The sequence below is a fragment of the Nicotiana tabacum genome, chromosome 11 (assembly GCF_000715075.1).
Source record: "Nicotiana tabacum cultivar K326 chromosome 11, ASM71507v2, whole genome shotgun sequence".
NCBI classification, from domain to species: domain Eukaryota; kingdom Viridiplantae; phylum Streptophyta; class Magnoliopsida; order Solanales; family Solanaceae; genus Nicotiana; species Nicotiana tabacum.
The window spans coordinates 24,305,326-24,329,272 of NC_134090.1; the positions used below are offsets into that span (position 1 = coordinate 24,305,326).

The 23,947-nt window shown below is 38.7% G+C and overlaps 1 pseudogene; it reads right to left on the reverse strand.

The window, feature by feature from the left end:
* LOC107776153 (uncharacterized) overlaps window positions 1-14,500 on the reverse strand; it is a 46,246-nt pseudogene extending 31,746 nt beyond the window's left edge.
* Window positions 14,501-23,947: the final 9,447 nt, after the last annotated feature.

Genomic DNA, 23,947 nt, shown 5'->3' on the forward strand with positions numbered 1-23,947 from the left:
ATAATTTTCCAGATTATACATCATCACATTAGGCGCGTTATTAGTATACAAATTGTACTATCAATGATGAGTATTTTACTTAACATTGGTAATAGGATTTATGTGCGTCTTATATTTTACTTCTTTCATCGTTCAAGACCACCGGAATTGTTGTAATAGTTGTAATTCTCTATTTTTACTTTTATATATATAAAATTAGCCATAGGCACTTGCCTAGAGGATTGCCAAAAAAAAGAAGATAAACCCTTGGAAAAGAACCACGGCTTAAAGAAAAACCAATGGAAAATTGTTATACTACCTAAAAATACAAAAAAATAAAAACAAAAATATTTTTGTTGTTTTCTATGGGCTCAGTCCCTCAAGAACTCCTATCTAAAAGAATCCGTCATCGGGCCGCGCCAATATAACTACTAAAAAATAATGTACTGAAAATGATTAAGAACAGACAACAATTACTCCAACAATACTAAATCACCAAAACATTTAAAAACAAAAGTGAAATAGTCACGCAATCCCAAAACATTATATATTGTACCACACCACCAAAACATTCCAACAATCCAAAACAATTGAAACAACCTAAAATTCCATAATAATTACTACCATCCATAACCTTTTAGGAACATGAATCCTCCACCCCACACTTAAAGCGAGACATGTCCCCATGTCTTTCATTATAAATAAGAGATGAAGCAAAGATACTTCCCCGAGGAGTCACTCCTGGTCGGAGACAGAACCTGAATCCACATTGCATGCCCGACCAATTGCACAAAGCCAACCCAAGATTCGGCTTTCCGTTTTCTTCTGCTGAACTTGCATTTCATCAACACGTCTCCCCAGAACTGTCACTGATGTTTTAATTTCAGTGATTTCCTACTCCATGCGGTCTATCCTTTGTCCCCGACCAGCCCTAGACGGTCCTGCTGCATCAAAAGCTTGTGGTTGTGCAGGTGGTGCATCTTCTCCCATCTCCACATCATCAGCTCCTTCTTGTTGGTCTTCTCCTTCCTCATCGTCACTATCATCAGAATCAGCAGCAACCAATTCAGCTGGATGTACAACTTCCTTACCTGTGGTGACCATTTTAGCCGTGAAAGGATTGACTTTAGCTAGTCGTCCATCTGCATCAAGATTGTTTGGTACATTGGCTCGAAGGAACAGTAGGGTGACAAGAGATGGGTAATACAACCCGTAGCGTTGAATTCTAACCCTCTGGAACATTTCTTTATGTATCAACAATGGCACATCAAACCATGCCCTATTCATGAAACACCATATTAAGCAAGCTCGAGGGATGTTTACTTCAGTCAAATTCTTGGAAGGCAAGAGACGGTTGTTGATGAAGTACAACCAACATTTGGCCTCGAACTTCAGGGCATTAGCGTGGAACTTGTTCCCATATTTATACCATTGGATATCTGCATCTGGGCGACAAATTATGTCGGTGAACGTGGACCATGGTATTAGCTTGCTGTTATATGCCTGGAACATATCCATGTAATCTTCCTCCACTGGGGGTAGCCTGTACACATCCCGAATTGTTTCTATAGATGCATTGACTTGTCGCTTTTGGACTGTAACATTGTAGTTATCAAGTTCCGGAAGGTTGGCATAATATTCACTCACTAGCATTACATACGTCGTGATTGGCTCCTCGAAGAATATGTCAAGCCCACGCCTCCTCAACTCGTTTGCTAGGTTTGGACAATTAATAGCCAAAGCATTTGCATCCATTGCTTGTTCAGGCACTATTGTTTTCTCCTCCTTTTTGTTAAATCTATCCTGTGCCTTGGCTGACACAAACTTTTGACTGTTGAATGGCCTAGTATCAACTGATTTTCTGGGCCGTCCACCAACATTTGCTGTAGCTGGGCGTTCGGATGAGAACTTGATGCTGGGCGTTTACGAGGGGCCATGATACCTGCAAATAGTTTAGAGTTAGCCCTATTCAATTGGGTGACCAAACCGGGCTACTTAGACTTCACCACATAGTTGGTCACATCACTTCCTCCAAAGAGGCATTTTTTCAAACACATTGTGAGCATGTTGAGTTTCAAGCTTTTTCCAACACTATATCACAATGTATTCACCATCAACCAACCCAATTACTACTTTACACCACCATATTCCTAATTTTTCACTTCCTCAACCCAACCAAACATCAAACATATGTTTAAATCTTTTATAAATGCTACATTCTAATGTTAAATAAGAAAAATTTAAGAAACTATCCTAAAAATACACAATCTTGCCAACCACATAATAATGTTACATAATAAAACTAAACAAGGAAAAAATTGAAGGCATTATACTAAATATATGCAAAGAAATTGAAAATCAAACAAAAAATAGAAAATTAAAACTATGTTCACAAAAAAAAATGAAATTAATCTAAAAAATAAAAAAAATTAACTAATAAGAAGAAGATGAAGAAGACATACCTTAGAGGAGATGGGGTATGGGGTGAATGAAGAGGTGGGGAGATTTGATGAAGAAGAAGAAGAATAAAAATATTAGGGTTTTGTTGGGAGAGTTTGGAAGAAGAAGAATGGGGGTGTTATTAAGTTAAAGAAGTTAAAAAAAAAACTTAAAACAAAATTATCTGTGACTAGCGCGGGTCGTGCACTGGTTATGCGCTCCCGCGCTAGTCACTTTGTCCCGAGGTAGACTAAAACTTGATTAGCGCGGGCTATGCGCTAGTTATGCGCACCCGCGCTAATCACTGAAGGTCTGGGCAAACGGAAACCTGATTAGCGCGGGTTATGCGCACCCGCGCTAATCACTGAACGTTTCTCTTTTTTTTTTTATTATTTTTTTTATCCTCTCAAGAAGGCCAAGTTATAAATTCTCATTTACAAACTATATTTACAATACATTTGTGGGTTTCCTCCCACACAACGCCTGATTTAATGTCGCGGCAAGACGCCATATTGCATTATATGTCAATTAAATCTACTGAGGTTTTGTGACGTTGAATGTCACCACCCCAATAGTGTTTAATTCGTTGCCCATTTACCAAGAACGTGCCTGTTGAATTAATGTTTCGCAATTCAACTGTTCCATGAGGAGTTACACTTACTACAACAAAAGGGCCTGCCCAACGGGACTTAAGCTTTCCAGGAAAAAGCTTTAGCCTTGAGTTGAACAAGAGAACTTCTTGACCCGGCTCAAACTCACGATGTTGGATGTGTTTGTCGTGCCACTTCTTGGTCTTTTCTTTATATAACTTGGCATTTTCATAAGCATGCAATCGAAACTCATCAAGTTCATTGAGTTGGAGCAGTCTTTTTTCTCCAGCTAAGTCCATATTCATATTTAGCTTTTTGATAGCCCAATAAGCTTTATGTTCTATCTCAACAGGCAAATGACATGCTTTTCCATAAACCAACCTGTATGGAGAAGTACCTATTGGAGTCTTGTATGCAGTTCGGTAAGCCCACAATGCATCTTCTAACTTACCAGACCAATCCTTCCTATTTGCGCTCACAGTTTTCTCCAAAATCTGTTTTACCTTCCTGTTTGACACTTCAACTTGACCACTTGTTTGAGGGTGATATGCAGTAGCAACTTTGTGTCTTACACCATATTTTGCTAGAACATTTTTCAATAATTTGTTGCAAAAGTGTGTTCCTCCATCACTTATCAACACCCTTGGAGTTCCAAAGCGTGTGAAAATGTGTTTCTTCACAAAACTTACCACTACCTTCGCATCATTAGTAGGAAGAGCAATGGCCTCAACCCACTTAGACACATAATCCACTGCAACCAAAATATATCTGTGCCCATTAGAATACGGAAATGGTCCCATGAAATCTATTCCCCAGACATAACAGAGTTCTACTGCCAAAATATTTTGTAAAGGCATCTCATGCTTCTTTGCGATCGTTCCGGTTCTTTGGCACCTGTCACAATTTTTATCAAAAGCATGTGCATCTTTAAATAATTTTAGCCAGTAAAAACCTGATTGCAAAACATTTTGTGCAGTTCTGTCTCCACCATGATGACCTCCATAAAGAGAAGAATGACAGTCATGCAATATTGCATTCATCTCCTCCTCAGGGACGCACCTTCTTACCAATTGATCTGCGCATTGTTTGTATAGAAAAGGCTCGTCCCACATGTAGAATCTCATATCATGTAAGAAACTTCTTCTATGGTCAGTTGTGAATTCTGGTGGAGTCACCCCACTTGCAATGAAATTCACATAATCAGCATACCACGGGGTTTCATCCGAAGTGATGGCCAGCAAATGTTCGTCAGGGAATGTTTCTTTGATTGATTCTCCTTCAGTGACATGGCCTCTATTTTCCAGCCTGAATAAATGATCTGCAACCTGATTCTCTGTTCCCTTTCGATCTCGAATCTCCAAATCAAATTCCTGCAAAAGAAGAACCCATCGAATTAACCTTGGCTTGACATCTTTCTTTGCAAATAAATACCTTATAGCTGAGTGATCTGTGTAAACTATGACTTTTGTCCCCACTAGATAGGATATAAACTTATCAAATGCCCATACTACTGTGAGCAACTCTTTTTATGTAACAGTGTAATTCATTTGAGATGGATTAAGAGTTATACTCGCATAGTGAATGGAACAAAATATTTTCTCTTTCCGCTGCCCCAAAACAGCTCCAATGGCTATATCACTTGCATCACACATCAATTCAAATGGAAGTTTCCAATCTGGAGAAATGATAATTGGTGCAGTAACTAATCTTCGTTTCAGCTCATCAAATGCTTTCAGACAAGCATCATCAAACTTGAAAGATGTATCTTTCTCAAGAAGCCTGCACAAAGGAGATGAAATTTTTGAAAAATCCTTGATGAAACGACGGTAAAAACCTGCATGGCCTAAGAAATTGCGAATGCCTCTAACTGATGTTGGTGGAGGTAATTTTTCAATTACTTCCACTTTTGCTTTATCCACCTACAATACATTCTTGGACACTTTATGCCCTAAGACTATGCCTTCTCGTACCATGAAATGACATTTTTCCCAATTTAGCACCAAATTTGTTTTTTCACACCTAGCAAGGACTTTATCAAGATTCATTAAACATTCATCAAAAGAACATCCAAATATAGAAAAATCATCATTAAATACTTCCACAAATCTTTCAACCATATCAGTGAAAAAAGCCATCATACACCTTTGAAAAGTCGCAGGTGCATTGCAAAGACCAAATGACATTCCTTTAAATGCATATGTCCCATACGGACATGTAAATGTGGTCTTTTCTTGGTCTTCTGGGGCTATAACAATTTGATTATATCCCGAGTAGCCATCCAAAAAACAGTAGTATTCCTGCCCGGCTAATCTATCAAGCATTTGGTCAATAAAGGGAAGGGAAAAATGGTCTTTTCGGGTGGCATTATTCAATTTTCTATAATCTATGCAAATCCTCCACCCAGTAACAGTTCTAATGGGAATCAAATCATTATTTTCATTTGTCACTACGGTCATTCCTCCTTTCTTTGGAACACATTGGACTGGACTTACCCATTTGCTATCAGATATTGGAAATACAATACCTGCATCAAGCCATTTAATCACTTCTTTTCTTACCACCTCTTTCATGTTCGGATTTAGGCGGCATTGTTGTTCTATGCTTGGCTTGTGCTCTTCCTCCATGAAAATTTTATGCATGCAAAAAGCTGTACTAATACCTCTTATGTCGGACATTGTCCACCCAATTGCTCTTTTATGCTCACGTAGTACTCTTAACAATTTCTCCTTCTGCAATTCAGACAAGTCAGCAGAAATAATAACAGGTAACGTTTCAGAACTACCCAAATAAGCATAATGAAGGTGAGAAGGTAAAGGCTTTAATTCCAATTTGTGAGCTTCTTCAACTGAGGGCTTCAGAGGAGGACCATCTGGCCTGTTCAAAGGTTCAAAGGGATTAAAACCTTTTATATATTCACATGTTGCATTCAAAGTATGTTTCATCTCCTCAACCTCATAATTAATCTCCAAACTTTCAAACAACACAATTGCTTTTTCTAAAGAATCCTGCAAGTATACACTTGGGGTAATAAGTTGTTCATCAAGCTCCATGACAGATATCATAGACAATTCTTCATACTTCCGAGGAAGTTGAATTGCTTTATATACATTAAAAACAGCTTCCTCGTTGTCAACTCTCATGATCATTTTTCCTTCTCTTATTTTAATTATAGCATCACCTATAGCCAAGAGAGGTCTTCCCAATATAATAGGAACTTTTTCATCGGCCTGAAAATCCAAGATAATGAAATCAGCCAGGAAAATAAATTTCTCAATTTTCAGTAGCACATCTTCTATCACCCCTTCCGGGTAAGCTATGGACCTGTCTGCTAGTTGCAACATCACTGTGGTGGGTTTTGGAGCTCCCAAACCCAATTGTTTGTACAAAGACAATGGCATCAAATTTATGCTTGTTCCCAAATCACAAAGTGCATGGCCTACATCAACATTGCCTATTCTCACAGGGATAGTAAAGCTGCCAGGGTCCTTAATCTTTTAAGGAAACTTATTTTGGACCCTTGAAGTGCACTCTTCAGTAAGTGCAACTGTTTCAAATTCAGTTAGTCTCCTCTTGTTAGCCACAATGTCTTTTATGTATTTGGCATATTTTGGAATATCACGAATCGCATCTACCAACGGAATATTCAATTGAATCTGACTCAACATAGAAAGAAATTTGTTGAACATGCGATCGTCATTCTTTTTCTGCAATCTTTGTGGAAAAGGTGGTGGTGGCCTTGGAACATTCACAGGTGCTGAAATTGTATCATCTTTCCTTACTTCCTGTGTTGCTTTGGGAATCAATTCACCCTCAGGTACAGGCTTGTCTTTTCTCTTCTTTGGAACTTCTTCTAATTCCCTTCTAGTTCTAAGTGTAATTGCACTAACTTGCGGATTTTTCTCTGTCTCACTTGGAAGAGCACCTGCAGGCCTAGTATTTTGGTTTGCAGCTAGTTGTCCCAATTGTCTTTCAAGATTTCTAAAGTCCGTTCTGAGTTGTTGATTGTCTTGCAACAATTTTTTCAACAAATCATTTGTACTTTCTTCTGCTTTTTGTGGCGGCCTTTGAGGTTGATTAAAATTTCCTTGGGGTCTAAATTGATTTTGATTGGGTTGATTCCCACCCCAAGAGAAATTAGGATGATTCCTCCAATTTGAGTTGTAAGTGTTCCCATATTGGGCTTGTTGATTCATCGGACCTCTGCTTTGTTGCCCCACATAATAAATAGATTCAGGATTCGTTGGGCACATGTCACTTGTGTGATTATCGCCACACATTTCACAACAAACTGACATTTGTTGAACCTGCTGCATTGGTTGTGATGGTCCCATTGTCATTCTGGTCATTTGATTTGCCAATTTTGCTAAATCTGCTCTCATGGCAGAAATGTCATCCAGTTCAAGTAACCCTGCTTTCTGTTTCATTGCTCTCCTTGGTTCTCCTTCACCTTGCCAATTATGATCATTAGCAGTAAAGTTATTCAGCAGAAGTTGTATTTCACTGTATGGTTTTGCCATGCAACTACATCCACAAGCTGAATCAAGATTCATTTTGGAAGTTTCGTCTAATCCATCAACAAAAGTATGACCCAATACTTCATCAGTTTGACAATGATGAGGACAATCCCGAAGTAGTTTCTTGTATCTTTTCCAAGCTTGGCGAAGAGTTTCACCATCCCGTTGTTGAAACCCAAGAATCTGACTCCGCAAAAACTTTGTCTTTTTGGAGGGGAAAAACTTGATTAGGAATTTCTTTGCTAAATCATCCCAATTGTGGATTGAATTAGCTGGCTCTTTTTGCAACCATTCCCTAGCATCCCCCAATAATGAAAAGGGAAATAAGGTCAGCCTGACATAATCCTTGGAAATATTTGGATAATTGTAAGTATCCGTTATTTCCAAAAATATTTGAATGTGCCTTTGTGGGTCTTCATGAGATAGACCAACATATTGCCCAGTGGACTGTATCAGCTACACCATGTACTATTTAAGCTCAAAGTGACCGGTGATTTCAGGCTTCACAATGGCCTGAGTCATATTAGCAAGGTTTAGCCTTGCTGCTTCTATCACCGCACGTTCTTGATTACCTGCCATCACTGTTGGCTGTGGTTGAACTTGAATGTCCAACTCTCTTTCTGTTCTGTTTCTAGCTTCCCACTCCTTCCTTGTTCTATGAATTGTTCGTTCAATTTCAGCATCAAAAGGGAAGAGGTTGTTTGTGCTTCTACTCCTCCGCATTCAAGAGAAGAGCCTGCGCAACACAAACAAAGTAGATGGAAAATTTAGGTTTTTATTAACAGCTAATAAAATCTTAAAACAGTCAAGTAGCTAATTTCAATTCCCCGGCAACGGCGCCAAAAACTTGTTGCGACCAAAACACTCACGCAAGTGTACGCGATCGACAAGTAATATAGTAGTAAGTAGAGTATCGTTCCCACGAGGAATTGTGATCAACTTATCGACTGATGTAGACTCAAACAATTATCAATTCAAGTTAAATTATCACAAAATATATAAAGAAACAATTTACAACTTACTTAATAATTGCTCAATAATTCAACACAAAATTACTACACCAATTTCACAATATGTTTATAACAATTTGGATAAATATATTCCCGGGTCATGGACTTGCTAGAAATTATGCTACTATTTTAGCTTAAAATGGATTTATTGAATTATCCGGGTTATTGATTATAAGGTTAATAATATTCATAAGAATCTTTCGAGTTCTTATCCATCTATTCAAGTTAAACTAATACCTATATGTCTATGGTATTAATATTAGCAAGAATGCATTTACAACTCCTATTTTTCAACCAAGCAAGGCAATTAAGTATAGTTCTATCTTAATTGCGAATCTTTCACTCGATGCCCAGGATCCGGATCTTGATCTATTTGATTCTATATGCAACCAAGAATTTCCTTTGTCAAGTTTAATTCAAGATTCGTAAATAATATTTCACTGTTAGCTACACAGTAAAATAATTAGAAGCAGAATCAAATAAACAACCCATAACGATAAATTCAATATCTTCAATCTAAGCTTCAAATAACATAATTATCTAACACCCATGACCCAAGAATACTAGAGTTTTTAGCTACTCATAATCATACAAAAATCAACAATAAAAGTTTTAAACATAATATTAACAAGTAAATAGAAGAAAGTTTAGAAGAACTCTTTGAATCCTTCCTCTAAAATGATGTTCTTCTTCTCCTTTCCTAGCTCCAAGATGAAGCTCCTCCTTCTTCTATGGCTTTTTCTCCCTCAAAATCTCTGATCTCTCTCTCAATAATGGAGCTTTACTTTATGTAAGTTGAGTGGATCCTCCCAGATTTCCCATTTTACCCCCAAATAATTTATTTCCCGGACTGGACTAGCGCGGGAGTGCATGACCAGCGCATGACCTGCGCTAGTGGGGTTTCTTTCTGTCCAAAACAATTGAACTAGCGCGGGATCGCATGACCAGCGCATGACCCGCGCTAGTGGGGTTTTATCTTGTTAAGATGTTGCTGCTCAACTTTTCATCATTTGACTCCATTTTTCACTTGATTACCATCATAAATCCTCATTTGTTTATTGAACTCCTGTGAGACATTAAAGTCATGATTAGAGCCAATTTTTGCATTATTTGAACATTTACAATAGTAAACCATCCTTAAGTTGAGCTAAAACATAGGCTATATTAAATAATTTAGCCTATTATCAACTCACTAGGGAGACACCTAGTGTAACTGGCACATTCAATCACTTAAACTTAACTTTACTCACATTGCTTGCTTTAGAGAAGAGTCTTCCTGAATGACCACTCTCTGAATTTCTCATGAATCTTCTTCTGTTGTCCATTCTATTATCGTTGGAACGCAATCTGAAATTCTCATGATGCCGACCATTATCAAATCACTCAGTTCCTAATTTATATTTAGTTTATCTTCTTCACCAATCCATACTGATTTCTATTACTCTGGGGTCTAACTTTTCCTTTTAGTAATCACGTTAGGGTCGCGAACTTATTTCTCGAAATGAGGATATGACTATATGGCCTATACTCTTTTGTTGTCTTAAGGCATGTCACATCTCGTTTCTTCCTTCACTTGACTATAGATTCTGTAATACTCTACCATTGTCATCCATGTATCACATCTTACTCATAATGCTTTATTATCTCTCTTCTTGTTTCCCTGCGAATATTTTTGTCTATCACTTTATTCTGAAAATTTAAACAAGACATTCTTTTGCTTTTAGCTCCCCTTGCTCCATCCATTGGCTCTTCGGGTTACGTAACATTATCTCTCTACTAGGGACGGGAGCCATACTAAGGTAATACTTATCCCTTCCAAGATTTTAGTGCCTGCCTTTGTAGTACTCATATCTAGATGTACTATTTTAGAGTGCACCATCTGAGTGTCTCACAAGGAGATCTATTAGCACATTTTTAATATTCTTCGGAAATGTCAACTAACTCAAACAATCCTTTCACCATCTTGGGTTACTCTAACCCAAGCCGGATCCTGACATCTCGTCCTTCTCTTAAATATATCTGTTAGCTCCCATAGGGCATAACTGAGATAGGTGTGGACGATTGTACATACCTATATTATTGTTGAAGGTAACTCAAAAGGCTTATATTCCTCTGCCTGAATTGTAAATACTGATAATCTTCATTAACTGGGTGCTCGTACCCTTCTTAATCTTGCTTCTTTTACTTGTTGAAACGTGTATCTAGCTTCTGAATCTCTCATTGCCTTTCACTATAGGGGTAGATAGATATTCTTGCCTTAAGACTCCTTATCAAGAGGCTTACATGTCTTAGTACACACATGATTTGGTGAAGACCTCACATTTGCTCATCATAAGCATGATGCAAAATCGAGTTCCTCTGACTTAACTCTTCCATAGTCGTATTCAATCCCTGACCTACCGTCTTTCTAGATGTGGGCATCATCGTATTATGAATAAGATAGAGTTTAGGATATTGAGTTCTTACAACTGAGCTCTACCACATGATCTAGAGTAAGAAGAAAGAGTGACAGTCCTAAATGTCCTGTAGCCTCCTGCTTATAAGTGTGGTGCACAACACACCCATAAACAAGACTCTACTAGACACAGATTATAGACTCCCTAGGATAGAACTGCTCTGGTATCACTTTTGTCATGATCCAAACCGATGGGCTGCGACGGGCACTCGATGCCTTACTCAACCAAGTACCAACGTAACATATCTTTCTTATCATACTATCATTGGTAACTGGGCCAACATGGCCACAACTCGTAATGTATAACTATAAGTGGGAAAGCACTGTATCAATGAACCATCTTTCTTAAAACATGAATACATATGGGTCGTCAAGGCCTCTAACATACTGTACAAAATGAACCTCTGTCTACAAAGCCTCTAAGAGTATTTGACATAAAATGGAATAGGGTACCGGCCTACCCATAAATCTGTAGCAAAATTCTGACACGATGACTTATAGACTCGGTTGCACTCTAAATGAGGTGGAGTCTTACCGATCCTTCACTGAATGCTAACCTCGTCTACTATGAGGGCTCGTCAAACTGATTTTTTATACCTACAGGCATGAATGCAGCGTCCCCAACAAAAGGACGTCAGTACGAATAATATACCGAGTATGTAAGGCACATAAATAAGTATATAAAAGACATGGAAGAAACATGGAGTAAATGACTCAACTTGTAAATTTGAATAACTCTATAAATCATGAAATACTTATAGTGCCATGCACATGTGTATGAATGTCATGTCGTGCATAGGCACTTGTGTTCATACATCATCAAGCCTCTGAGGGCATCCCATCATATCATCTCGGCCAATGCGGGCGAAATCATCAACGTATACCAACTGATCAGATGGTGGTGCGTATATAACGCAATAACCTTTTCACATATTCCATATACATATAATATACATATATACACGTATATAACGTCAACTGGTCATGTGTCAATGTACATGTATAAATGAATGCAATGCATGAGAAGTACGTCAATAAAATCTCTTGGATCGTCATAAAACCATTATGCCTTTGATTAATATCATGAAATAAACTTTATCAACTCACGTATTTTCTGAGACTGATGAACATAAGATGTAATAATAAGACACATGGGAATTCAAGAACATAGGAACCTCTAAGACTTCTATGAATAGAGTCATTTATGGAAGTGGTGCATTTGCTCGTTTCGTTTGTATCGTATGGGCCATGCCAAAAAAAGAAGGGATAGCCTTAACATATCTGAATCGATTCTCTTGAAAATCCCTCTAACACATGTCAATTGTGACAAAATACATAACAACGAATCGAATTAGGGAAAAATCCGTATGATATTCTTGAGAAAGATTGCACCGTACTCCCTTAGAACCACAAAATTCCGTTGTTATTACGCAGTATAATTTCGTATGAAATTTTTGCTTAAGATCGTTACTTCTCTTAATTCTAATCCACCTCTCTTGCGAATTTAGAGGTCTTGTACCTTAGTGGGTGTGGGGCCCACTATGGTGATGACTCCTTCAAATGTGACACCTTATCAAGTAAGTTTAAGAGTCATTAATTTGGCAAGGTTTGCTACCACGTTGGGGGGGGGGTTAATCTTATCAAAATGTCATAATTATTTAGCTAATCTTCCCTCAAATATCATTAATTACCCACATAATCGAGAATTATCTTAAATTACTTAAAATACTACTTACTTTTAACATATTTTCTGTACCCTATTATCATGGTTATGTGGTACCTTGTATGACACAAATCCATAAATACTGGGTATTATAGCTTAGACCGTATTTTGTCCCAAAATGTCAAACTTTGACGAAATTCATTTTCTTCGATTTGCTTACTCTCTCACCTTCACGAATTTACTCATCACTTGTTTGAAATAGCATAATGCTTATAATCTCTGAATAATCTCATTCCTGAACTTATGTCGATTAACTTACGACGAAACTTCAACGAACTAAAATGCGGGATGTAACTCTCATTTTCCGAGCTTCCATCAATTTACTTATGGCGTACTTTCACGTACGAAAACATGGGGTGTAATAGTTATAAATCTTTGAACCCTGAAGCATCAAATCTTCCCATCACGAGTACTTCTTTAGATAATACAGTTGTTGAGGAGCTAAGAGAAAGGGGGAGCCCGAGAACTCAACGACATGAAACTCAACAAGGAGATGATTCAAGTGTTTCAGGAAGTCCAAAAGGAACTATTGTTAAGCCAGCTCATTTCAAAGATAAAATATTTGTCAGCACATACTCATGTTTCTTTGCAGGACCAATAGAATAACCTTCATTCATTAGGGAAGAAAGATGCCAGAAAAATAATGCTGAGATCTTCACCAAAACACGTCCTAAAGAATCGGTTGAGTTCTTCTGCGACAAGCGTGGGATAGCTTTCAAAAAATCACTTTAAGGGGGAATATGAGAAAAATAAAGTAATGTTGATTTTTTGGAAAAACATAAATTTCTCTAGAATTTCCTAGTGTAGTACCCTTGATATTTATCTAGTAGACACATCTAGATGTTCTAGAATGTTGTGGAAAGATAAGGTTAGCTAGAATCTTCCTTGTACATTATCATATCTAGAATCATCTATAGACATGTTTATACATGTCTAAAGGATGTCTTGTTCATTTATAATGAAGCTAAAATCAAGAAAGTCTTCTTTCCTAAACAAGTTCTCCTATCTAAAATCTCTCTTCTCTTTTCAAGCTTCCTCTTCTTTAGTTGAATCCTCCAATCTTAGTTAACGATCTTGGGCTAGCAAAAGATCTCCGAATAATACCCTTCTTCTGCTATTCTTTATAGGTTGGTCAATACATCAGTGTCTGTGATATCAAAGGAAAGTATTTAGAGTGAGAAATGACTGATCTTTTAGCAAAGGAAGGTTCAACCATAGACCTTAAGCTTGCCCATGTGATCTCAAAATATTCTTTCATGTACACATTTCAAAGTTTGCACAATAAATCAATTGCAACAATTGGAATTGAAGGAACCAATCACTAGAAAGTTTAATTTCTATACACTATCGAATCATCTAAGATAATTAAAGGTAACCATCCATAACAACTGGAATTAGTAACTTGTATGTATAATAAAGCAGATTGTTTGTTACAACAAGTTATAATACACAAATAGTGTAAATAAGTTTTTACATTATCATTGTGTAGAAGTTAAAATCACAACCAAAGCTAACAACTTTGACCGTTCACGTTGACTTATTTCTCCACCTAACAAGTTATCACAATATGTTTAAACAATAAGAAGAAAGAAGTGAAATAGAGAAATATTTATTTAGCAATGAGGAAGACATTGGCCTCATTTTGAAGGTACTTGGCAACAAGAGAGCCTGCAACTCCACCTCCAATAACTACCACATTTTTCTTCTCTCCCCTTAAACTCATATCGAATATTTCACACACAAAAAAATCACAACTTTTAAGAAAGAAAATCAAGAAAGAGTAGACAAAATTTCTTTTTAAGCAAAACAAAGTTGTAGCCAAAATGTATAATAGCACATAATTATGCTTTTGATGGGAGAACGGAAGAGGGAATAACCTTTTATATACAAAAAAAAAATCTGGTTGACCACCATAATAAAGAATTAATTAATGTAGGAAACAAGAAAAGAAGAACTGACAACAGAATTCCTTTTCTAGAAGAAGAACCTCGAGTAGTAATTGGCTTCTATAAAGAGACACTAGTGCGGCTATGCCTTGTGTCTACATATATATTTTGATTTAATTATTTCTCCGTTGATTTTTACAGCTTGTTTGGATGGTTGTTACCTGTTGTACATTAATTGTTACTTACATTTTATTATATCGTATTGCTTCTCTGTCGATTCTTACGCCATCCTGGTACCACTCAGAAACTTTTTATGTACGCTTTATTTGATATACACTGTTTATCATAATAGTTTAATTATTTATTAGTTCCTAAGTAAATACAATTTAAAATATTTAATAATTATATTTGAATTTGTAATTTTAAATTCGAGATAATTTGAGTGACGACAAATTTTAATTATTAATTTCATTTAATCTATACATGCCACGGCCCAAAAACTGACCCGGTCGTGATGGCGCCTATCGTGATACTAGGCCAGCCAACTGTTACCCATTTACTCCATATTTCATTTAAGTCTTAAATAAAACAATAATTTTAGCAGAAATCCGATAAATTATATAAAGTGAAAATCCAAACAAGCGGAAATACAAGCCAGACCTCGGGTGTCACTAGTCATGAGCAGTATACTACAACAATTCGAAACAAAACAAGACTAATATTGTCTGAGAATATCCAACAAAAGTACTACAAGGAAGATAAGGAAGGAGAAGGCGGAACTGCGGTCTCCAGGCAACTACCACGCAATCTCCAAGGAAAGTTTCCAGCCGATATGATTAGCAACCGCTACCATGGCCCGAAACACCTAGATCTACGCACAAGGTGCAAGAGGTAATGTGAGTACACCAACTCAGTAAGTAACAAGTCCAAACTATGGACTGACGATAGTGACGAACCAAACCTCAACAAGTAGCAACATTTGATTGTACATAAAGTAGACATGCTTGCAGTTCAAGTAAATTCTCAGTAGTAATTAAACACAGTATGAATAGTACAGAGTATAAAGCTCAGGAAACCCCTAAGTACCAATGCACAAATAGCATGACCAATGATCCATACACCTTCACTCACAAGTGCTCAACCACTCGGTACTGTATATGGCCGAATGGCCCAGGAAAGATCCATCCCGGAATATATATATCACTAACCGCAGTCATCCAGTATCGAGGAAGGCCATTCCATCCCTATGGAGAAGATCCATCTCCAGGTATCAATACTTCGGACAAGATCCATGTCCAGGGAAGATCCATCCCTCAATGTCATCAACTGCGCTCACTGGGGGTGTAAAGCCTCTGGAGGGTCTTCTCTTAGCTCAAACGCTATATCAAGCCAACGAAGGCATGATCAATACCTCGCTGCAGTATGCATCTCGATCCCATAATGTTACTCAATATCAGGCTCTCGGCCTCACTCAGTCATTACTCTCCAGTCTCACACACACGAGCTCAAAATATCATGATACTAGCCCGAACAATGATTTGATATGTCAAATAGCAATACTCGAGACTGAGGCATGATATAATATGCATGAACAGGACTGAGTATAAAATATAAATGAAACTAATGACATGACAACAAGAAATGACCTCTCGGGTCTCAACAGTGTTGGCGTGAAGCCATAACATGATAATTAGTATGATTTGCAGCTCATTAACTTAATCACATAATTACAACATAGATATCAGCATAAAAGAGTCACTAAGCGGTGCCATGGAATGATCCAGGCCGCAATTCTCATGGTGCACTCCCACACGTCCGTCACTTAGCATTTGCGTCACCTCAATAGTAATCATAGAACACATAGTTCGGGGTTTCGAACCCTCAAAACCAAGTTTGGAAGCGTTACTTACCTCAAGCCAAGCCAAACTCTAGCCCGCGATGCCCTTGCCTCTCGATTCAGCCCCCAAATGCCCTGAATCTAACCAAAATCAGTATATAACCATCAATAAATGCTAAAGGAGTGAAACCCATTCGAAAAATTATCAATTTAACTCAAAAATCCCGAAATTGGCCAAACCCGACCCCCGGGCCCACATATCGGATTCCGATAAAATTCACAAAACTAGAATCCTTACACTCTCACGAGTTCATACATACCAAATACACCAAAATCCGACCACAAACGACCCCTCAAATTCCTAAATCAAAGTCTCCAATTCCAAGCCCTAATCTCCCAACTTTTCTCCCTAATTTTCCACTAATACCATGATTAAACAATGGACAAATTGTCATAAATACAAGTAATAAAGCTTAAGTAGCTTACCCAACTGAAAATCTTCGATTTCCTTGAAAAATCACTACCCTAGCTCTCTTCTCATCTTAAAAAATGGAGAAACTTAGCAAAAATTTGCGAAGGCATCTATATATATGTTCTGCCCAGCGATACCGCACTTGCGGCCTTATTACTTGCACCTGCGGTCCCAGGTGCGCACCTATAGAAGTCACTTATCCGCCCAAAATCGCATTTGCGCTCAAATACCCGCACCTGCACCATCGCAAGTGCGCTCAGCTCCCTGCATTTGCAGCTCCTTACTTGCACAACCTTGGCCGCATCTACGATCCTTTCCACGCTTTTGCGATCCTGCACTTGCGGTCCCCAATCCGCAGGTGCGGTTATGACAGGAACTCAACAACTTCAGCTGCAAACTTTAACTTCCAACTTTCCGATAACCATCCGAAATCATTCTGAGGCCCCCAAGACCTCAACCGAAAGTACAAACAAGTCGTATAACACTATTCAAACTTGTACCAATCTTCGGAACACTCAAAAAAATATCGAATCATTAAAACACCCTCGGATTCAAGCCTAAGGATTCCGAAAACTTTCGAATTCCGCAAATGATCAAAAAGTCTATCAAATCACCTCCGAATGACCTGAAATTTTGCACACACATCACAAATACCACAACAGACCTATCGAATGCATAGAAACATGAAATATCGAATGCACTCTTGACAAGCTAGGTGGCAAAGCAAGCTCATAAGCCACCTCCCCAATCCTCCGAAGCACCTCAAAAGGCCCAATGAACCGAGGACTCAATTTACCCTTCTTCCCAAATCTCATAACACCCTTCATGGGTGAAACCTTCAAGAGAATCTTTTCCCCAACCATGTAAGATACATCACGGACCTTCCTGCCACCATAACTCTTTTATCTGGACTGCGCTGTACGAAGCCGCTCTTGAATCACCTTCACCTTGTCCAAAGCATCCTGCATAAAGTCTGTACCCAAAAGCCTAGCCTCACCCGGTTCAAACCAACCAACTGGAGATCTACACCATCTCCCATATAAAGCCTCATATGGAGCCATATGAATACTCGACTGATAACTGTTGCTATAAGCAAACTCTGTGAGTGGTAGAAACTGTTCCCACGACCCTCCAAAATCAATGACACAAGCATGCAACATGTCCTCCAATATTTGAATAGTGTGCTCGGACTGCCCGTCCGTCTGAGGGTGAAAAGTTGTGCTCAACTCAACTTGAGTATCCAACTCTCACTGCACGACTCTCCAAAACTGTGAAGTAAACTGAGTACCTCTATCTGAAATGATAGAAACTGGGACGCCATGCAAACGAACAATCTTTCGGATATAAATCTCTACCAACCGCTCTAAAGAATAGGTAGTACACACCAGGATGAAGTGCACGAACTTGGTCAGCCGATCCACAATCACCCAAATAGCATCGAACTTCTTCAAAGTTTGTGCGAGTCCAACTACAAAGTCCATGTTGATCCACTCCCACTTCCACTCTAGGATATCTATCTGCTGAAGCAAGCCAATCGGTCTCTGATGCTCATAGTTTACCTATTGACAATTGAGACACCGAGCTACGAATACCACAATATCCTTCTTCATTCTTATCCACCAGTAATGTTGTCTCAAATCCTAGTACATCTTTGTGGCACCCAGCTGGATGGAATACCGCAAGCTATGGGCCTCCTCTAGAATCAACTCTCGAAGCCCATCTACATTGGGCATACATATCCGGCCATGCATCCTCAAAAGCCTATCATCACCAATAGTCACATCTCTAGCATCGTCGTGCTGAACCTTGTCCTTAAGGACAAGCAAATAAGGATCATCATATTGGCGCTCTCTGATGCGATTAAATAAGGAAGACCGAGAAATCACACATGCTAATACCCGATTGGGCTCCGAAATATCCAACCTCACGAACCGATTAGCCAAGGTCTGAACAACAACTGCAAGAGGTCTCTCCCCAACATGAATATATGCCAAACTCCCCATACTCACCGCTTTCCTACTCAAGGCATCGGCCACCACATTGGCCTTTACTGGATGGTACAAGATAGTGATATCATAATCCTTTATCAGCTCCAACCATCTCCGCTGCCTCAAATTGAGATCCTTCTGCTTGAACAAGTGCTGGAGGCTACGATGATCAGTAAACACCTCACAAGACACACCATACAGATAATGTCTCCAAATCTTCAACGCATGAACAATGGTAGCTAACTCCAAATCATAAACGGGGTAGTTCTTCTCATGTGGCTTCAACTGATGAGAAGCATACACAATCACCCTACCCTCCTGCATCAAAAAACACCCAATACCAACTCTCAAAGCATCACAATACACTGAATAAGAACCTGAAGCTGATGGCAACACTAGCACTAGAGTTGTGGTCAAGGAAGTCTTGAGCTTCTGAATGCTCGCCTCACACTCATCCGACCACATGAATGGAGCATCCTTTTAAGTCAACTTGGTCAAAGGTGATGCTATAGATGAAAATACCTAAACGAACCGGCAGAATAACCTGCCAAACCAAGAAAACTGCGAATCTCTGTGGCTGAGGACGGTTTAGGCCAACTCTGAACCGCCTCTATCTTCTTCGGATCAACCTGAATACCCTCACTGGACACCACGTTCCCCAAGAAAGCCACTGAACTGAGCCAAAACTCACACTTGAAGAACTTTTCATAAAGCTTCTCCTCACTCAATCTCTGCAACACAACTCTCAAACGCTCCGTGTGCTCCTCCTGACTATGCGAGTACACCAGAATATCATCAATGAACACAATGACAAATGAGTCGAGATAAGGCCAAAACACGTTGTTCATCAAATGCATGAATGCTGCTGGGGCATTGATCAGCCCAAAAGACATCAGAAGGAACTCATAGTGACCATATCGAGTCCTGAAAGCTGTCTTAAGAATGTCCAAGTCACTAATATTCAACTGGTACCCTCGCTCCTTGAAGCTGGTCAAATAAATCATCAATACGAGGCAAATGATACTTGTTCTTGATTGTGACCTTGTTCAACTGCCTGTAATCAATGCACATCCTTATAGTGCCATCCTTCTTCTTCACAAATAGGACAGGCGCACCCCACGACGACACACTAGGCCAAATAAACCCCTTGTCAAGGAGTTCCTGAAGCTGCTCCTTCAATTCCTTTAACTCCGCTGGTGCCATACGATACGGTGGCGTAGAAATGGGCTAAGTGCCCAGCACCAAATTAATATCCCTGTCTGGTGGCATGCCCGGCAAGTCTACAGGAAACACATCCGGAAAGTCCCTCACTACCGGGACTGAATCAATGGTAGAAGTCTCTGCACTAACATCTCTCACAAAGGCCAGATAAGAAAGACAACCCTTCCCAACCACCCGTTGGGCCTCCAAAAATGAAATCACTCTACTGGGTACATAATCCATCGAACCTTGCCACTCAATCCGTGGAAATCCCGACATAGCCAATATCACTGTCTCAGCATAAAGGTACGCCCACACGACCGTCACTTGGCATTTTTCGTCACCTCAAAAGTAATCATAGAACACATAGTTCGGGGGTTCGAACCCTCAAAACTAAGTTTGGAAGCGTTACTTACCTCAAGTCAAGCCAAACTCTAGCCCGCGACTCCCTTGCCTCTCGATTCGGCCTCCAAATGTTCTGAATCTAACCAAAATCAGTATATAACCATCAATATACGCTAAAGGAGTGAAACCCATTCGAAAAATTATCAATTTAACTCAAAAATTCTGAAATTGGCCAAACCCGACCCCCGGGCCCACATCTCGTATTCCAATAAAAATCACAAAACTGGAATCCTTACACTCTCATGAGTTCATACATACCAAATACACCAAAATCCGATCACAAACAACCCCTCAAATCCCTAAATCAAAGTCTCCAATTTCAAGCCCTAATCTCCCAACTTTCCTCCCTAATTTTCCACTAATACCATGATTAAACAATGGAAAAATGGTCATAAACACATGTAATAAAGCTTAAGTAGTTGTCCAACTGAAAACCTTCGATTTTCTTTAAAAATCACTGCCCTAGCTCTCTTCCCGTCTTCAAAAATGGAGAAACTTAGCAAAATTCGCGAAGGCATCTATATATATGTTCTGCCCAGCGATACCTCACCTATGGGCTTATTACTCGCACCTGCGGACCCGCACCTGCGGAAGTCACCTATCCGCCCAAAACCGCATCTGCGCTGAAATACACGCATTTGCGCCATCGCAGGTGCGCTCAGCTCCCCGCATCTGCAACTCTTGCCTTCCACAACCTTGGCCGCATCTGCGACCATTTCCATGCTTCTGTAGGCCCGCACTTGTGGTCCCCAATCCTCAGGTGCGGTTATAACAGGAACTCAGCAGCTTCAGCTGCAAACTCTAACTTCCAACTTCCCGATAACCATCCGAAATCATCCCGAGGCCCCCGGGACATCAACCAAAAGTACGAACAAGTCTTATAACACTATTCAAACTTGTACCAATCTTTGGAACACTCAAAACAATATCGAATCATCAAAACACCCTCGGATTCAAGCCTGAGGATTCCGAAAACTTCCGAATTCTTCAAACGATCAAAAAGTCTATCAAACCACCTCCGAATGACCTGAAATTTTGCACACACGTCACAAATACCACAACGGACCTACTCCAATTTTCAAAATTCTATTTCGACCCTGATACCAAAATTTCCGCTACCAACCGGAAAGCGCCAAAATTTCAATTTTGCCAATTCAAGCCTAAATCTACCAAGGACCTCCAAATTACATTCCGAACACGCTCCTAAGTCCCAAATCATATCACGAAGCTATCCGAATCATAAAAACTAAATTCCGAGATCGTTTACTCGCAAGTCAACTTCCGATTGACTTTTCCAACTAAATGGTCAACTTAAGAGACTAAGTGTCTCATTCCTTTACAGAATCACTCCGAACCCAAACCAACCAACCCAATACCATATATTATAGCTGAATAAGACATAAAGAAGAAGAAATGAGGATAATGGAGCAGTAACTTATGAAATGACCGACCGGGTCGTTACAAGGAAAGACAAAAGAAAATGTAAATATATTAAACATAGTTCAAAAGAATGAAGTAACGTATTATGAACCATCTTTCTTTGGTCCTGATTCTAAGAAAAACATTAAAATAATTAAAAATAATAAATAACTTAACTCTGGCATTTTTCCACTGCTATTGGTGTCAATTATGCGTACACTCAAGTGTTTTTATTTCAAAAAAATAATAATTGGTAATGTTACTTCATTCTCTTTCAAAATAATAAACTATTTAAAATTTTCAATTTATGTAATGCCAATTACTCAAACCGGAGATTACAAGTTCGAAACATTTAATATAAAAGTTAACATTTTGTACTCAAAATACCCCTTATCATGTTTGGTTATAAATGTGAAGCAAGTCGAGATTCAAATTTTCCTACTGCACTTTTTTTCGATGAAAAATCTTACAATATTTTAGAAAGAGAAATGACTTACTCTCTTGTTTTAGTAAATAATGTTATGACTAGTATGATTTTTCACATTAAATAATTGGCTTTTTCTATACTTAGTGATTCTTCCTTTATCAGATTTCTTAAATTTTTGCCATCCTTTAGTCCATAAACTTTGAAAAAAGGAAATACTTCTCGTTGCATTATCTTTCAAACTTTAATATAAAATAAAACGAGCTATTCGTGGTAAAGCTTTCACAATAAAAATATAAAAAAAAGGTATCAAATACGTAATACCTTAACACATATATCAATAACGATGGTAGTTCAAAATACATCTATAGGAAAAGGAGGATGACCGCCCTAAATACTTAACGCTCATAATATTCGACCTAAATAATTAGTGCTCATAGTATTATTTTTGTCACGACCCAAATTCAACCGTCGTAATGGCGCCTATCGTAGAACTAGGTCAGCCTCACTCAATAAAACTCAACACAACAACATTAAGTTTGAAAACATTAACGGAAGCATTTATGTGATGACCCAAAAGGTCATCTCTTATTTTAGAAGTCAAATCTGTGTTCCGAGGCCTTAAAAATCTCCTTTTGTTTCACCTAGATTTGCGTGCACAGTCCGGACACGTATTCAGAAAGCTTTTATGTGAAATTTAAGAGAAATAGTGAATTTAGCCTTTAAAATTGATTAATGTTTACTTCGGTCAATATTTTTGGTAAATAGATTCGGACCCATAATTTGACAGTCCCGTAGGGTCCGTAGTAAAATATGGGACTTGGGCATATGCCCGGAATCGAATTCCGAGGTCCCTAGCCCGTGAAAAGAATTTTTAAAGAAAATCGTTTGCTGGAAAATATAAAGACTTTTGAAAATGAAATGGTCCGTGATCTTGATGATATCGGACCCGTATTTTGGTTCTGAAGCCTGATACAGGATTAAAATAATATTTAAGTCAAATCTGTAAAATTTAGTAAGAATCGGAGTTGGTTTGATATAAATCGGACCCTAGGTTGAGAAAATAGAAAATTTTGAACTATCTTATGAATTTCATGAATTTGGGGTTAAATTCATAGTTGTTGATGTTATTTTGATGATTTGATCGCACGAGCAAGTCCGTATGATATTTTTAGACTTGCGTGCATGTTTGGTTTGGAGCCTCAAGGGCTCGGGTGAGTTTTGGATAGGTCATGAAGTGATTAGAACTTAGAAAACTCAGCTGATGCATCTGGTGTTTTTGCACAGGCCTCTGCGAGATCAGGCTTCGCAATTGCGAAGTGAGCAGGCTCGGGAAATGCGACAATAATGTCGCAAATGCGAACCAGGCCTAGGAAGGCCACCCTCGCAAATGCGAACTTTTGGCCGGAATTGCGAAGACCCTTCTGTCGCAAATGCAACATTTTCATAGCAAATGTGAAGGCAACAGTAATTCAAAGGGTTTGCAATTGCAAATCCCTGATCGCAATTGTGATAACTGCGGCATGTTAAGTGAGATTTCAGATGGAATTTTCATCATTCTTCAAATTTCTCAAACCCTAAACATCCCTAGGCGATTTTTCAAAGA